Source organism: Bubalus bubalis, chromosome 13 (genome assembly GCF_019923935.1).
Source record: "Bubalus bubalis isolate 160015118507 breed Murrah chromosome 13, NDDB_SH_1, whole genome shotgun sequence".
In the NCBI taxonomy this organism is placed as follows: domain Eukaryota; kingdom Metazoa; phylum Chordata; class Mammalia; order Artiodactyla; family Bovidae; genus Bubalus; species Bubalus bubalis.
Window position 1 is genome coordinate 67,402,156 of NC_059169.1, and position 14,832 is coordinate 67,416,987.

General features: G+C 46.6%; 1 long non-coding RNA gene across 3 annotated transcripts in view; it reads right to left on the reverse strand.

Annotated features, from left to right (window-relative positions):
- The window catches only part of LOC102395459, a 358,379-nt gene that overhangs the window by 209,844 nt on the left and 133,703 nt on the right, over nt 1-14,832 (reverse strand). Inside the window, exon 1 of one of the 3 annotated variants that reach the window (XR_006543783.2) lies at nt 11,428-11,642. The exons of the other annotated variants lie outside the window; for them this stretch is intronic. This is a non-coding gene — a long non-coding RNA (uncharacterized LOC102395459). Of the gene's footprint in view, nt 1-11,427; nt 11,643-14,832 lie in introns of those variants that run through there. 3 annotated transcript variants of the gene reach the window in all.

Genomic DNA, 14,832 nt, shown 5'->3' on the forward strand with positions numbered 1-14,832 from the left:
TCACAACACCAAATGCCATGTCAAAGGGCATTGTGATGATAACAAAATCAAAATAAGGACAAGTTTGCAGATGTCTGGATACATAAATAAACTGGACTGATGAGCTCTATCTTTGGCCTAGTTGGAAATTTAGCCCCTTCTGTCCATAAAGATAACCTGGGGTAAGTCAGAGCACTGGGGGGTCTTGTTTGCTTTGCAGCTGGAAATCAAAAGCCTGAAATAACACAGTGGCCTTGCAGAGGGGTGAGCTTGCTCCCATCCCTCCCCGCTCCCCCTTCCCCAGTGCTTTACTTCAAAGCTTCATTTAGAGACCGGGAAGCCTTTGAAGCCTTTTGGTCCAAAACTGAAGCATCTCACAGCAGGTCTTGGTTTTCACATGTTCAAAGCATGATGCTTTAGTATGTATTGCGCCCGAGCAAAAGATGGTGATCTTTGGGATTTACAGACTTCTCTGGCTGGTCATTGGGCTGTGCTTTTTGTTGTTGTTGTTGTTGTTGATTTTTAACCCAGCCTTTTGGAAAATCACTACAAAAGGCACCAAGTTCAGTGGAATTCATTTCCTGCACTTTCTGGGCTCTTCCATCTCACAACACAGAATCTTTGTGATGGAAATGCTGGAATAAGCAGTGGACACAACTATGTTAGACAAGACATTGCATACTTTTGTTCTTTTGCATAGGATGATAACCGTGACTAGAGAAGCAGATATAAACTGAAGATTAGTGAGAAAAGCACAATACAGGTATGATAGAGTCGGTGGCACCATGGGAGAACTCAGCCTATAGATTACAATTAAAAACTGAAGGTTTGGGACTTCCCCGGTGGTCCAGTGGTTAAGAATCCACCTTGCAATGCAGGGGACACAGGTTCAATTGCTGGTTGGGAATTATGATCCCACACATACCACTAAACAACGAATCCTACACGCCACAACTAGAGAGTCCATGTACCACAACACAAGATTGCACATGACACAACATAGACAAATAAGATTTTTTTTAAAAACCTGGAGGTTAGACTGATATCTAGATAGATATCTAGAAATAGATGGATGGATGAACAGACATAGAAATACATAACCAGATAAAGAGAGGGAGTGGAGGAGGGAAGAAAAAGAGGAAAAAGGAAAGAAGCAAAAGAAGCAGGATAGAAAGGAAGATGAATCTAGATTTATACCATGGTTTGGCAAGAAGACAGAACAAATGGTAAGTACAATTAACCAGCCTTAGGAAACTCAAGCTTCAAACTCTGAAGATAAATTTGTTTTCTTTGCCCCAATTTTCACTCCTTCCAGTCTTAAAAACACAATCTAGGTATAAGGGGATTTTGAATTATAGAATCTTCTTTAACTTCTCATAACCGTATCTTTACCCTGAGGATGGCTACAAGTACAGAAAAGAGATGACCAGTTTTTAAAACTCCAGTGAGGCTCACATTGGTTTACCACAACAGAGACAAACACTGCATAGGGAAAATGAAAGTCATTATTATGTTCGCCCCATTTAAATTTCCCCTTAGTTTAAGTGAGACTACAGTTGTATTACAATGACTACTGGGTAAAAATACTTGTATGTCTAGGAGTGTTTCTTTCCAAAGTTAAATCTCTGTGATTTAGATATACTTGACGACGTAAGATCATAATTCAGTGACAGGCTCTAATGACTATAAAAGAAGAACTATCATAATTAACAAAGTCGACAGCAGAAATTCAGCTGAGACTGAAAGACCATAAATACTAACTTGCTGCACCAGCCTGCCTCGCCAGGAACATTACATTCTGTTTGGTTTCTCATGCACCAGCATCAGAGTTATTACGATAATAACTCTGTGATGGTGGAATGCAAAGAAAACAAACTTTGGTGTTGGAAAGGCCAACATAGAATTCACTATGTCCCATCTGTGACCTTGAGTAAATTATTTAACTTCCTGTGACTCAGTCTCTTCGTTTGAAAAGCAGAAATGATAACACTCATGCCTCTGAGGATAATTGTCCTTAATGAAATAATGGACAACATATAAAATACCGGGCACATGGCAGATACTCAAATAAATGGCTGTGCTCTTCCCTACTAATGGGAAGACAACAGGACTCAGCTGCCCTAGAAAGACTGTGCTCTTAAAGAAGGCATTGTGAGTGGCAGTTCTGAATTATATGATCCACAATCTGCACGTGGATGCACGTTCTGTCCTTCTGCTTTGGTCAGTTCTCCCACAAGGACAATGTACCTTTAAGACTAATTGCCAGGGTTAGAAATTTTAGTACTACAATTAAACTGACCAATGAAGACCCAAAGTGAGTCTTGATAATGGCCTCATTAGCACCATAGTATAAGCCAGAGGTCAGGAAACATCCTGCTGGCCAAGCCAATTTTTGTAAATAAAGTTTTATTGGTATACAGTGGCCCTCACTTAGCTACGCAGTGCCTATAGCTGCTTTTCCACCATTACAGTGGAGCTGATTTATTGTCACCAGGCCCACAAGTCAAAAATATTTCCTCTCTGGCCCTTTATGGAGAAATTTGGCTGAGCTCTGCTCTAAGCAACCAAATGACAACCATATTCATCTATTTAATCCAACTTCTTTGTGGAGCACATTTTACAGTCCCAGCATCATGGTAAGCTTGGCGTCATTGACAGATAATAGGACACCAGTCCCCAAGAAAAGGAGTGTGTGAAGCCAGCAAATAATTGCAGCAAATTATAAAATGTCCAATTACATACTACAGGCGACAGCAGGGGAACCAGGATAGGGGAATGCAAGATATGCAGGAGTCTCGAGAAAGTCCTTTCTGGTTCCTTTGTAACTGAAAGTTAGTCATTTTCTCCCAACGCTGCAAATCCTTGATTATAGGAATTCAATTCACTTTGCAACAATGAGCTTTACACAAACGAGACACACTGAGAAGGGGTACGCAGGTGCGGAGGGCTTCACCACTGCTGCCCAGCGCATTGCGGCTTATCTGCTTCCCTACTGGACACTTAGAAGCTATTTTACAAATCTGGGTGTGTGGGTACTTCTTTGTGTCTCATGGATGCAGTGGGCACTCCCACCCTGTACGTGTGAGGGCCAGAAATTCTGAACAACCTGCAGTGAGGCGGTTACTCCACGCCACGGAGGAGTGTGCTGTCTCCTACGTGACTTTCTAACTCTCCACTTGATGCTCCCACAGGTGAAACGCCTATTTATAAGGAACCGAGCCTAATGTCTCACTCCACTGTACATAAAAACACTTTTTTTTTTTGGCACTATTTTGGTACACACTGAATTTTCCAAGAATGTAATTACATTGAAAACTCAACAGACATTATGATGTTTACTTAGAACTTTACCAAGAGCCATCTACCATTCTGGGTGTTTATTTAGAAGATTGTGTCATCAACAGCATTGCCGCTTGTGGTGTGAGATATTGTCAGTCACCAGTACAAAAGTATCTTGATCGGTCTGAGTTTTCAGCTAGCCCCCCTCAAAGGATTCCACTTTAACTTTTAAATACTTTTTATTTAGCCTTTATTCCAAATAAGGAATTTAAAGAAAAAGTGTAAACACAATTTAGTCGTATTGCTCTGGAAACCAAATTTATTATTTATTGTTGTTGTTCAGTCGCTGAGTCGTGTCCAACTCTTTGCAACCCCATGGATTGTAGCATGCCAGGCTTCTCTGTCCAACACTTCCCAAAGTTTCCACAAACTCATCCATTGAGTCGGTGATGCCATCCAACCATCTCATCCTCTGTCATCCCCTTCTCCTCCTGCCTTCAATCTTTCCTAACATCAGGGTCTTTTCCAACGAGTCAGTTCTTCGCATCAGGTGGCCAAAGTATTGTAGTTTCAGCTTCAGCATCAGTCCTTCTAAGGAATATTCAGGGTTGATTTCCATTAGGATTGACTGATTTGATCTCCTTGTAGTCCAAGGGACTCTCAAGAGTCTTCTTTATAAGTGCAAGCATCTGACTCCTTCATTACATTATTTACTGTAGTTGTATGGGACACGAGAAATTGTGTTATAAATTGCTTTCCATTTATTTCTTACTATTACAGGCAAACCTCATTTTATTGCACTTGGCAGATATTGTGCTTTTTATTTTTTAACAAATTGAAGGTTTGTGGCAACCCCGTATTGAGCAAGTCTGTTGGCACCGTGTTTCCAAGATCATTTGCTCACTTCATGTCTCTGGGTCCCATTTCAGTACTTCACAGTATATTGCGAATGTTTTCATTGTGATTATATTTGTTATGGTGATCTGTGATCAGTGATCTCTGATGTTACTTGTAAAAAGATCACAACTCACTGAAGGCTCAGATGACAATTAACATTTTTGAGCAACAGGGGATTTTTTTAATGACAGTATGCACATGGCGTTTAGACATAAAGCCATTGTGCACTTAATACAGTTCAGCATCGTATAAGCAGAACTTTTATTTTCACCAGGAAACCAAAATTCATGTGACTTACTTTATTTTGATATTCACTTCATTGCTGTGGTCTGAAACTGAACCCACAATGTCTCCAAGGTCTTCCTGTATAAATTTTATGTATATATAAAATTATCTATGAATTTTTTCTCATGAAAAACTCAAGACCCAGAGAGGTAATAGGCTTCACCCAAATCGACCAGCTATTTAGTGGCAAAATCAGGAAGATCTTTTTACTGAGTTCCTCCCATAAGCCAGGCTCTGCACTAGTCACTTTCAATGTCCTTCAATTCCTAAATAAGCACTTAAAGTCCACCGTTGCTTAGCCTAGTACAGGAGCCGATGGTGCCAAGCTGGGCAGGAAGAGTCCCTGCTCTCAAGGGAAGGCAGACCAGAAAAACCATGGACCATACATACATAAATAGATGAACTGGTCATGGCACAGAGATGGGGACTCTAACTCAGTCTGGTCCAAGAGAAGGCAATGTTCGAACTGACCCTGGAAGGGTGGTTAAGGGTTCGCCTGGCACACAGGGAGTGTGAAAGCATTTCAGGCAGAGAGAAGAGATAATCCTGGAGGAGAGTCAGCAAGAGCTTGGCGCTCCTGCAGGACATAAAGTACTCCAGCTTAGCGTCCACTGAGGGTGAGAACACAGAAGTGGTGAGTGGTGTAGCTACGGAATGAGGCACACAGCTCACAGAGGGCATGTTTTCCCAGGTCAGGAAAACTGAACTCACCCTTGAACTTCACGAAGAAATGAGGAGGCTTTTAAATAGTTGTGTGACAGCTGGTCATTCACTCTCGTGGTAGGTGCCACAGAAACCCAGATGAACTATGACAAGGAGCTGGAATAAGAGTGGCCTTGGGTAGAGAGAATACACAACAAAATAAAAGCAGCAGCAGGATCAAGGTTGGGTGATGGAGGGAATTTTCCAGATGGAGGCAGAGAGAAGATTTGAGGGTGACTCCAGGTGTCTGGAGTGGATGATGGGGAATGATGAGACCCTTCACTGAAATGAAAAATTCAGGAGGAAGTGGATAGTTTGGTCTGGAAGGTGAGGGAGAAAGAGGATGAGCACAGACTAGGATACGCCAGGTACACAGTACTGCTGAGAATCCGGGTAGGACTACGGGTGTGAAATTCAGTCGACTGGTCTGGACTAGAGATGCTAGAGAATCCAGGCAGGGAAACATCAGCATGCATACTACTTCATTTAATCCTCACAACCACCTTAGGAGGCAGCGCTTAACAGGCTCATTTGAAAGACAAAAAACCCAAAGTTTACGCAGTCTCATAGTTGGAGGGCCAAGATTTGTCCCTTGGTATGTCTGACTCCAAAGCTCATGCTTTCTCTTCTACATCATGTCACCCTCCAACTGAAGGGGCTCATGGCTCCTAGCTAAGCATTTTTCTATTACTCCAACCTGCTCTTCACTGTCCAGAAATCAATAAATCAGAAAGATTTCAGTAAAATCAGAATGATTACATGGAGAAGTACAGCTTCCCAGAAATCACTATAAGCAAAATCCAAATTTCCCAGGAAACTGGTTTCAAAAACAAAATATCTTGATATGTGCACCAAGAGAGCAGCCTTCCCAAGCCCACAGGGGAGCCTCTATCACTACATGAACTCTCCATTCATACTCCTAAGCTACAACTCGCCAGAAAGTGAAAAGGGGGATCCCAGAGCCCACAGCGAAGGCCTCCAGGATTTAGGCAAGTACCCTCATTATTTTTTAAAGTTTTAATTTAATTGTTTGCTTTTTGGTTGCCCTGGGTCTTTGTTGCAGAGCACGGGCTTCAGCAGTCGCAGCACGTGGGCTCACCTGTTGTGGTTCTTGGGCCCTGGAGTGCAGGCTCAGCAGTTGTGGCACCCAAACTTTAGTTGCCCATGGCCTGTGGAATCTTCCCAGACCAGGGATCAAACCTGTGTCCCCTGCATGGGCAGGTGGCTTCTTATCCACCGTGCTACCAGGGAAGTCCTTAAGTACCCTCAATATTAAAAACAAATACAAAACTTTTGCTCATCTTACAGGCCAAATCCACTTCAGATAATAAACAGCTATATTTATTTAACATCTAAGTAGATCTGTTTCAAAGCTACTAAACCAAAGAGTGACGTAACCATTCATCATCTGCATTTCACATCAGGGAAAGAAAGGAGGAGGCAAAAAGCAGGTGGGCAGTGGTGAGGGAGCCTGGGCAAAGTCACAGATGGGTTGGATGACAACACGGAAACCAGCAGCCCACTGGCCTCAGCTTCCCCCAGGTGCTGGGCAAAGAATCAGGCTGGCTCCTTATGTAGCCCTCACCCCAAGGCGGCAGAAGATTGATAGCAACAGGAGATCCAAATGCCTATTGTGCGCCAAAGTGGAGGCATCTGCATGTGATTTAAAACGGCTTCCTGTCACCATGAGACAGCAGTCTGTATGGTGAGGTAAGATCTTGGCTTGCCCCGTCTCACCCCAATCCACTCATGCACTGTTCACAAAGAGCTCATGCAGGAATTCCCCACCCAGCTCCATCCGATCCAGGCTGAAACCGACCGTAGGCATCTTGGAAGCCGCAAGACCTGCATCCTGAACTCTCAGCTGACCCACGACACCTGCCAGAGCTGCTGGAAGAAGCCGTCACCCACAGCTTTGTGCCGATTCTCAGATAGCCAAGCCCTTCCAGGGCCAGCGAAATGGCCAAGACAGCGAGTCACCTCTCTGTCTGGACAGGCTCGTCATTTGATGAAAGTCAAGGAATGTGATGGCTGCAGTCATCACCCGGGGCGTCTGCCGTCATCATGTTCCCCGATTCCTTGGATCTGGCTGTGCAAACAGACTGGACAAGGCCTGGCTGCTGCTCTTGCACAGACACCATTCCAAAACCTGGCCCTGTGGTCCAAGTTCTTCTAGAAGCTAAGATAGACGGTTAAGCGAAAGTCAAGTGTGCATGGTCGGTTTAAAAATTCTTCCTTCCGTCCTCGTCTGATGCACACCAGTTGTTATGAATACCAGCACACCCCTGGATCATTCCTTACAATAGCAAACCCCCATCCCACCAGACCCCTCTCCCTTCTAGAAGACAGAGGTTGGCTCTTGACATGACTGAAGGGGCAAGGTCAGCAGTCTGAAACCATGATCTGGTAGAAGGCTGACAAAGAGCCCTGCATTTGGGGAAGCTGTGTTTGTTCCAGCTAAGCCCTGAATCTACCTGTTCACAGAGACAGCAAACTTGAACCTGAATTCCTCAGCTGTAAGATCAGGACCGTACTTGACGCCCCATCTGTTGTGCTAACCTCTTGTGAATGACATCAGGATGAGACGAGAGCAGAGGGACTTCCCTGGTGGTCCAGTGGTTAAGACTTCACCTTCCAATGCAAGGGGTATGAAGGTTTGACCCCCTGGTCGGGTGAGCTAAGATCCCACATGCCTCATGGCCGGAAAAAACCAAGACATGAAACAGAAGCAGTATTGTAACAGATTCAATAAAGACTTTGTAAATGGTCCACATCAAAAAAAAATCTTAAAAAAAAAAAAAGAAAGCCAAAATGTAAATATGGATTACCAAAATACAACACACGGTTATTATTACTGAGGGCTGATCCATGCCTCTTTACTGTGCATCACACCCAAACAGGATCACATTTTGTAACAGGCCTGCTTTTGGTTATTCTGAGCCTCAGACTCTGGGTTCCGATGATCAGTACCTGAAAGGAGCCTTTAACTGAAGACTTTATGAAATTGACAATAAGATGTCATAAGGAGTAACTGGCTCGTGCTCTGTAATGAGAATTGTGTATTATTTTATTAGATATTCTTGTGCTTCCCTGGGGGCTCAGATGGTAAAGAGTCTGCCTGTAATTCAGGAGACCTGGGTCCGATCCCTGGGTCAGGAAGATCCCGTGGAGGAGGAAATGGCAATCCACTCCAGTATTCTTGCCTGAAAAATTCCATGGAAGGAGGAGCCTGGTGGGCTACAGTCCATGGGGTTGCAAAGAGTCGGACACGACTGAGCGACTTCACTTTCTTTCTTTCTTTATTAGATATTCTTAGGTAATGGAACTCAACCCTAAATTTCTTCTCCCTAAGAAACTGGTGAAAACCCTCACACCGCATAGCCAAGATAGAGTTCTCTCTCCGACCCATTTCTTATTTCTCTACATCTTGAAAAGTTTCTGTGCCAAGGCATCTGCTTCCTTATGTAACTACAGAGTGATCTTGGCTTGTGTCTGTGTGATGGCCCAAAGCAAGGTCGCTGAGAATCAAATCAGCCTCCACTGATCTGCCTCCCTCCAACGTGATTGGCGGAAGGTGAGCTGCAGTCTGACCTGGGAACAGCCCCCCAGCCTTCAGCTCTCTGTCTCTGCATTTCTTCTTTCTTCCATCAATGTTTGCCCAGCGCCACAATATGGCAAACACTGCTTAGGAGAAGATACTGCACAACACACACAATGCCCTTCCTTTGGAGGCGTTTATCCTTCACAGTCAGATTTGCTCAGGAGAATGAGTTCGCCCTGTGAGATCAAAGGCCAAGGGGTTTGCTATAAATGCTTTGGGCAGAAAGAGCCCCTCAGTCTTGGTGTCTGAGCCCAAGTGCTCAGTTGCTCAGTCAAGTCCGACTCTTTGCCACCCCAAGGACTGTAGCTCACCAGGCTCCTCTGTCCATGCGATTCTCCAGGCATAAATACTGGAGTGTGTTGCCATTTCCTCCTCCAGGGGGTCTTCCTGACCCAGGGAAGGAAACAACATCACTTGTGTCTCCTGCATTGGCAGGTGGCTTCTTTACCACTGCACCACCTGGGAAGCCCATCTGGGCCCAGGAGGGACCCCTAATTGCTCAGAAATCTGAACTCCACAACACTGGTGACACCCCCCTGGAAACGGCCACTGGGGGAGCAGCCTACGGTGACCCCGTTTCCTCACATCACAGGAGGCCACTCCCAGGTCTCCTGGAACACACCAGCACTCACTTCGAGCACTTACTGTGTGCCAGGCTAAGAGCTAAAACCCGTACTTGAAGCCGCTTAACCACTATCATCATCTGCTTTGTACAGATGAGGAAATCATTGCTCAGGAAGATTAAGTATCAAATCCAAGCTCACTGGCGACGAGCGGTAGAACCAGGCTTCAACCCTAACCTGACTGCAGGGATCTCCCAAGGTTAGAGAAGCTGAGTACAGCACAGCCAGGAGAAGCCATCTGTTTACAGCAATGAGGAGGGTTTTTTGGGGGGAGGGGGATGACTCAGAAGGGCTTCTCTGGTGGCTCAGTGATAAAGAATCTGCCTGCACTGCAGGAGCCACAGGAGACTTGGGTTCAATCTCTGGATCAGGAAGATTCCCCTGGAGAAGGAAATGACAACCCACTCCAGTATTCTGGCCTAGAGAATCCCATGGACAGAGAAGCCTGGTGGACTACAGCCCAGGGGGTCACAAGGAGCCAGACACGACTGAAGCAACAGAGTATGCACGCAAGCCTGGCTCAGAACAGAAATGAATCTTTTCTCAGAAAATCCAGTCTGATCTCTGTGACTTAGAAAAAGAGTTACATGAACTCTGTGTGATCCAAGAGGGCAAAACTAGCAAGGCTGGCAGCAGCATTCTCCTTTAAATGTCAGGGATGTTCCAGGGGCTGAGAACAACCCTGAGCAGTGTCAGGACCCACACGCGCTTCCCTTCCTCCCCTGTGCATCTCAGAATGCTCTCCGGGAATCCTCCCAGCACTTCAGAGGAGCAGGTGGACCTCCAGACGTGGTGATGCTCCCGGGGAGCTGGTTCTGAGATTCTAACAGGAGCAACCACCAGCTTCAGTCCCCTCTCTGTTCCACACGCCCTGATGTCCAAGCCGGAGAAAGGCCAGTGGGCCTTGAGCCACCTTCTAAGACAGGCCTTGTTATTTGAACAAAAGCTCCCCCACCACCCTGCCACCAAGCTGCCCCACCATTTTCTCAGCAACACTCCACGGAGCCACCCTACTCTAGCAGCACAGGGTTCTCAAGTTTCTCGCTTCCTCCAACCAAAACTGGGAGGGAGAGTCTCAGATTCCTTCATTGGTGGAGAAGAGGCTGCGGAGAGAAAGAGCCTCTTTGTCAAAAGCTCATTTGCAATGGCCTGAACAGAGGACTTAGAATCTGGGACTGGCTCCAGGTGGGGAGGTCTTGCCTGGAATTCCTAATACATTCTTTCTGTTATTAAAATAATATAGGGAACCAGGGTGGCCCGTTGCTTCACTGCATGGAGTCAATTTGGCTCATGCTGGGCGACCATTTAAAATCTGACCTCAAGAGGTGCCAGTTTCCAAATCTTTTCATGCTGGGTATGTTTCCATTCCGCACAACAAGCCCACAGCTGTTCCCCAAACTCTTTCTCCCAGCAAAGAGTAACTCAGTAGACCCAGCCTCTTGCCAGGATTGATGCAATCGACCAAGCTCCTCAGTGTCCTGTTCCCCTGGCCCCACCCAGCTGCCCTGCCCAGGGCCGGCTCTCTGGTCCACTTCTCAGGTCCATGTCTTCACCTTCCTCGGCACAGGCCTCCCTTTGTGATCCGGGAAGGTGTGTTTCCAGGTGACTGGATGCACATGGCAATTCCTCCTTCCAACACGGAAGAGAAACCCTGCCTGCCTCCCCCACTCAGCCATGAGTCATCAACAGATAGGATGGCAAAGGCTTTGGCAAAAATGAGTTGGGGGAGGAGGAGGAAGGAGCCACGATGCCCCCAGATTTGCCTCCCAAGAGCTCTTTTCCAGCTTCCCTTGACCTCCACGTTTCCCCCAAAGAAACCTGGAGGAAAACATCCTCAAACCACCAGGTTTTCCATGAGGCATCTGGTCCTCCAAGATGATGTAGGCAAGAGAAAACAAGTATGTATTTGTTTTTGAATATAAATTTCTTATCTTGAGAGCTCTGATGAGCTCATCTGTGGTTTCTGAAAGTGACCTGTTCAGCCTTGGGGGCACCTGGAGCTGTGAGATTCGCCCCTGTGAGCTCCTTGGAGGCCAGTGAGACTATGCTATGAAAACCTACCTCCTGGTAACCTGTCCGGGGCACTCGGAAGCCGAGGAACAGGGCGCCACTGCCTTCTGCCATCACTTCCAGTCCCCGCCCTGTGCCTTTCTTCTACTTCACTGCAGACATCCCACTCTCTCTGAGGCTCAGAGCAGATGAAAAAGCAATTGTAGCAACTTGAAACACCCCCGGAGGAGCAGCCCGTTGTCATGATCTCTGACAGGAAGGAAATAAGATGGTGTTTTATTTTTAAGTAGCCCATGAGATTTCAACGATCGCATTAAAATTTTAATCACAAACTCCTTAAGTTAGGAAGAGAGAGGGAGGAAAAAAAAAAAAGACCCACAAAGGACTCATTGTATAAGAGAGTTTCACCATTTGGAGTTCTTTTATAAATTTGTGTCAGATCACAATTTGCTGTCTGGGAAATGTAAATTAGTTATTAATGAGCCAAAATTCTAACATCAAAGCCTGTGCATCCACATGCCAGGGAGAAACAAAGAGCTTTCACAGAGCGCTATCAACAGCTCCGTGCACCGGCCTGAATGCTGCATTCATCTTGACACGCTTTGCTGCCCCGTGAAGGCGATCGCTTTTCGCCAGTGGAGACACACAGGGCTCCTGGACCATGTGCATCACCTCCACCTGGGCACCGGGTGTTGGTCAGTATCCCAGGCAACAGGCAGCGTGTGTGGTTTGCAGAGAGCAGAGTAGATGGCCCCTTCCTTCCCAGCTGATCGTTTTTGCAAAGTGCATTTAAGGTTCGCAACGTGACCTCACCCAGGTAGAGGGGGGAACATGCACCTGCTTTCGAAGCGTTCACATAGAGCCGGCTTCGTATTCTCAGCCCTTCTTGCGTCAGTGGAAACCAAGAGTCTAGATAGAAAAGGCACACTCAGAATGAGAAAGCAGGCCAGTTGTTTGGAGCCTGGGAATGGCGGGTTAGAGAACTCGAACACAAGTTGTGCAGGCATCTGGAAATACATAGGCATTTATTATTCATTCTCTCAGCAGATGCTGCTGGGCTTCTCTCAGGCACTGGCTCTGTACCACGCAGGGGACATGCATGCGTGTGTGCTTGCTAAGTCACTCAGTTGTGCCCGACTCTTTGTGACCCCATGGAACTGTAGCCCACCAGGCTCCTCTGTCCATGGGATTCTCCAGGCAAGAGTACTGGAGTGGGTTGCCATTTCCTCCTTCAGGGGATCTTCCCCACCCAGGGATGGAAGCTGAGTCTCCTGTATCTCCTGCACTAGCAGGTGGATTCTTTACCACTGATCCTCCTTAAGCTGATATCCCTCCCTGGGCAGCCCTCCTGGCATCGTTGAGCTGGAATTCCTCTCTGTCTTCAGCAGGGCCATCTTTCCTTGCACACTCAGCCGTGAGCAGCAACCTGGAGAGTGCTTCTCTGACCCTCAACTCAAACACTTCACACAGTTGTTCTTAAGTACATTCCCATCACTTTCACCATCTTATTTACAAGCTGCCCAAAGTGTGTCTCACAGAACAAGAGGCAGAAGTGGCACAATGGTCACACAAATTTGGGAAACGCTGCATGAGTTATCAGGCTTCCGAGGTGGGCTAGCGGTAAAGAACCTGCCTGCCAATGCAGGAGACGTAAGAGACACAGGTTCAATCCTTGGGTCAGGGAGATCCCCTGGAGGAGGGCATGGCAACCCACTCCAGTATTCTTGCCTGGAGAATCCCATAGACAGAGGAGCTTGGTAAGCTACAGTCCATGGGGTCGCAGAGTCGGACACAACGGAAGTGACTGAGCATACAAGATACATGAGTTATTCCCATCTCGGAGATTCACAGCCCATGAAGCTCTGAGACATCCTATAGCAGACAGTTCTTCCTAGGACTTGGAATCCACATGGCATGGCTGGTTCAATCTTTGACACATCCCTCTGCACCACATGGGCTTCCCTGATAGCTCTTTTGGTAAAGAATCCACCTGCAACGAGGGAGACCCCAGTTCAATTCCTGGGCTGCAGATCCCCTGGAGAAGGGAAAGGCTATCCACTCCAGTATTCTGGCCTAGAGTATTCCATGGACTGTATAGTCCATGGCGTTGCATAGTCAGACACAACCGAGCGACTTTCCCTTTTCACTTTCTGTACCATATACACATACAGTTGTGCTGTGCTAAGTTGTTTCTGTCGTGTCCCACTCTTTGTGACCCCATGGACTATAGCCCACCAGGCTTCTCTGTCCATGGGGATTCTCCAGGCAAGAACACTGAAGTAGGTTGCCATGCACTCCTCCAAGGGATCTTCCTGACCCAGGGATCAAACCCAGGGCTCTTATGTTTCCTGCATTGGCAGGAGGGTTCTTTACTGCTAGTGTGACCTGGGACGCCAACACATATAGCATTGGGAGACTAAATATAAGTCAAGAAAATAGAAAGGCACAGCCCAGCACCCAGACCAGACCAGCAGCTCAGCGAGCCGGAAATGGGAAGACAAAGCAGCAGCAGGCTGGCCCCACAGGCCTGCTGGTTTGGGAAGGAGGCAGGGGCTGCTGATGACTTTCTTGTGGGACAAGAGGAATAAAATCATCATTTTGTGAGAGAAGGGGACTCAGTTGAACATCCTGTGGACAAATGTTTTGCATAATACACTTTAGAACATGTAATCTTTGCCCCTTTCTCCCTGACTCTTGCTTCATATTGCTGGCCTTGGGCTCTCAGATACCAGGAGTTTGCGGATCCATGGCATATCTCTTCCTGCCTCTTCCCAGAGCTTCTAGGAAAGAACTTAGTACAAGATCCAAAATGAGGGATAGACTCTCTCTTTCTCCTCTCCTCCTTCACAATCAATTTCTTTTTTTTTTTTCATATTTATTTATTTGACTGCACCAAGTCTTAATTGCAGCACATGGAACCTTGATCTTCATTGCCATGTGTGAGATCTAGTCCTCTGACCAAGGATCGAACCCTAGCCCTCTGTATTAGGAGCTCAGTCTTAGCCACTGGACCACCACTGAAGTCCCAACATCAGTTTCTTAGGATCCCTCCTCCTCACCTTCTACTCACCTAACCCCTGGCAACCTGACTTCCTCCATCCTCACTGATCTCCGAAGCTCTGCCCCGATGGCCCCCAGTAGCCACACCACCCATGTGTTTTCAGACCTCATGTCTGTAATTCTGCCCACTTCTCAACACTATCAAATGCCTCTCCTGATGAAGTTGGAGAATTCTTGTCTTCTTTGGGACTGCACCGTCTCGTTTCTTCCCCCTCTCTAAGTGCCTAGTTCTTCATTCTCCCTCTCCCATCTCTGAGATGAGGGCATGTCCCATGACTCTACCCTCAGCCCTCTTCTCCTTGTCCTCACACCCATCCTTGGATTACCCTCTGCATATACATATCACTCCAAATGAAAGCATCACTCTTCATTTCATTCTCCACAGTTCCACATACC